The sequence below is a fragment of the Myotis brandtii genome, unplaced genomic scaffold, assembly GCF_000412655.1.
Source record: "Myotis brandtii unplaced genomic scaffold, ASM41265v1 scaffold895, whole genome shotgun sequence".
NCBI classification, from domain to species: Eukaryota; Metazoa; Chordata; class Mammalia; order Chiroptera; family Vespertilionidae; genus Myotis; species Myotis brandtii.
In genome coordinates, this window is record NW_005371669.1 from 231,218 (window position 1) to 235,037 (window position 3,820).

Consider the following 3,820-nt stretch of genomic DNA (forward strand, 5'->3'; position numbering starts at 1 on the left):
AGAAAGCAGTCGTGTGGTTTTTTTTTCTTCTGATTTTTTCTAGTGGACAGAATCCCCGACTTTTTCTTGTTTGCACGGGAACAGGGACTTGCTGGAGAGCAGTGGGAAATACATACAATTCGGAAGTTTTAGATTCCATTTCAATTCCGGCCAGATCCTATGCTATTTTTTTTTTCTTTTTCATTTTTGTCTGAATTGCCCGGTAGCTATGAAAACCGGTTTCTAATTTGAAGGCAGCTAGTAGCCAGGAAGTGATTTGATGATTGAATGCATTAGGAGACTCGGCTTTATTAGTATAATTATGGAACTGTGCATAGCCTGGGGATATTTTCTTTTTTCAAAGAAAACAGTATCTCTGGGAGACTCACAGATAAGCATACAATGAGTTTCAGTAGTAAATATTTGTGAAAGATGGAAAGCTGAAAACTTTGGGATGTGAGTGTAAGAATTGTCATTGAAATACTTTTATCTTGTCCTTGTTGACTATTTCTCTCTAAAATGTAAAACGTAAAATGTGGTACAAATAAGTTTTAATTTTTTAAACAGTAGTAAAGGAAATGCAATAATTAAGACAGGCAGGAAAAGTAAAGAATTCAACATAATAAAATTACATGTAATATTACTTGTATTAATTATTGTATTATTTTCCATACAAACAACTGTAAACCTACTTTTGCCCTGTCCTGTACACACACACACACACACACACACACACACACACAAGCAATTACACAAAAGCTCCAAGTGATATGTGATTACATGAAACTTAAATGATTCCCTTATACAAGAGGAAAATAATACAACAATTAATAAATAGTAATACAAGAGTAAACTCGGTGTTTTGCATGCTCACACTGTAAACCTACTTTTGCCCCACCCTGTATATGTCTATAAATAATTTATATTTATATTTAAAAGTCACAGCACTCCTTTCTTTATACAGTGTGGTTTCAATTGTTTCTGCATTTTTTGGGGGTGGGGACTTCTCCCAAGACACTTAGATAATAGCTACTAATAATAAGAAATCTGTTTTGTGACAATACAGATGTGTCTTGAGGGCATTACGCTAAGTGAAATAAATCAGACAAGACCAACACTGTATGATCTCACTTATATGTGGAATCTAAAAAATAAGAGAGACCAGATTTGTGGTTACCAGAACAGAAGTTGGGGTGGGGGTTCAAGGAACGTGGTTACAAAATACAACTTAGAGATATGCAATGAACAGGTGTTGGGGAAATAGTAATACAAGAGTAAACTCGGTGTTTTGCATGCTCACACTGTAAACCTACTTTTGCCCCACCCTGTATATGTCTATAAATAATTTATATTTATATTTAAAAGTCATAGCACTCCTTTCTTTATACTATATGGTGTGGTTTCAATTGTTTCTGCGTTTTTTGGGGGTGGGAACTTCTCTCAAGACACATAGATAATAGCTGCTAATAATAAGAAATCTGTTTTGTGACAATACAGATGGGTCTTGAGGGCATTATGCTAAGTGAAATAAATCAGACAAAGACCAACACTGTATGATCTCACTTATATGTGGAATCTAAAAAATAAGAGAGACCAGATTTGTGGTTACCAGAACAGAAGTTGGGGTGGGGGTTCAAGGAACGTGGTTACAAAATACAACTTAGAGATATGCAATGAACAGGTGTTGGGGATGGAATGTACAACAGGATGACGGTCGTTAGCAACACTAGAAGGTCTGTTCAAAGTTGCTAAGAGAGCAGATTGGAAAAGTTCCCGTCACAAGAGGATTAAGTGCTTGCTTATCAGGGCAGGAAGGCCAGTACTGGAGGATTAAATTTATAGCATATATTTCATGATTCGACACTTACCTGAAGAAAGGCAAATCAAAAGCAAAATACTAGTATTCATAACCTTCAGGAGTCAATGTTGGATGACCTAATTTAGATATCAGAAATGAAAAGGAACATCAAATGAAAAGCAATAACATCTGTGTGCTGCTGTTGAAAATGTATAAAAACAGCCCAACCAGTGTGGCTCAGTGGTTGAGCATCGACCTGTGAACCAGGAGGTCATGGTTTGATTCCTGGTCAGGGCACATGCCCGAGTTTCTGGCTCGATCCCCAGTGTGGGGTGTGCAGGAGGCAGCCGATCCATGATTCTCTCTCATCATTGATGTTTCTATCTCTCTCTCCCTCTCCCTTCCTCTCTGAAATCAATTTTTTAAAAATAAAAATAAAACAAAGGACTACTGCTTTTTCTCTCAATTGGGATAACCTAGAAAGACACAGTCTTTTCCATCGAATAATCACAACTGTATCATAACCATAACCAGTTTCTCTCAATCTCACTTCATCACTGAATTTAAAACTATTTCAATCCTCTTGGGTTTTTTTTTCCCCTCTTTTTTTTAGAAATCATTTGTGGCATGTGAGGCTTTAAAGTGTTATTATAATAGTGTTTTGTGTGGGTTGATTAACTATGAGATTATTCATTTATTCATCTACATGGATATACTTTAATCAAAACAATTATTACTTTCTCAGACATTTCACGACTTTATAATGATAAGTGTGTCTTCAATGATAGCTTCTAATTTAAGCTAAAACCGCATGTATCTGTTTAGGAGGAGAGTTACATGGAATGAAAAATAAAGGTAGCTAAGTTACTTGTAAATATGTAGTTTTTATCAGGAGTTTTATTTAAGAGTTGGACATTCAGTGTTTAGAATTCCAATGAGGGAAGAACACAAATATGTAAATTGTAGATGCTGAAAAAAAAAAGAAAAGAAAAGAAGAGGGAAAAAAAGAACTAAAAGGATACTATCAACTCTTAGACCATTTCATAGGTTACATGTCAAATTTTAAATTTGTTACTAAATTATATAAAAATGTTTTAGCATTGACAAATTATGTATTTTTCCACATAACCTTTTGTGCAAATGATAAGTAAGTCTGGTAAACAGACCCTTTTTACAATTTTGTTCTTCATGGGCACAGATTTGAAGACAATTGTTCAAGCATTAATTTTCTCATAAAGTAGTTGCTTTATCACTTTTAAAATTCTGTTTGCAAATATTTATTAGTAATTGCAATAAAATGTGAAAAAAGCTAATAATCTGTGTTCTAATACAAACACAGTAGTTCAGGTCATCATGGATCTCAGTTGTTAAGGTGTCTGATAAACTCCACTATTCAAGCACATTCTTCATTGTGCAATTTTGTCATTGAAATTCTATGACCTTTAAAGTTGCAATTTAGTTTAAGAGTTTGCTAATACGTGGGATGATAGGAACAAATGGAATTTTAGTCTGGCAGAATATTGTGAAAGCTGATATAATTCTTCATTCAAATAAATGGGCTTTTTATTGATAGTATATAGAATTTCATCTTATGCATTCAGTATATAAATTATGTTGTTGATTTTTTATTTTGAACAATATTGATCTGTAGATCAACTTAATAGAAAACCTGAATTATACTTATCTGAATTTTCCGTATGTTCCTGAGATAATTCTTTTGTAAGAGTGATCACTAAATTGGCTTTGAAAGAATTAATGGAGTTTAATTTTCCTTAGAGGTTTATTCTGGTTATGAAAGTCTGATTAAGTGTTTAAGAATTAAATAAATCAAGTAGGCTAGTCTGTTATAATTCCTGTGAGTTACCCACCTGTGGACGGGCAGCTCAATAATAAATAATTCCTCCCAAATTTTACAACATAAAACTCTTACCATCCAGGAAATGCCAATGCAGTAAAAATAAAATTTTAATTATTTTAATGTCTTAACTGTGCCTTCAATTAAAACCCAAGAATTAATAGTTGGCAAAGTCATGGGCATTGAAA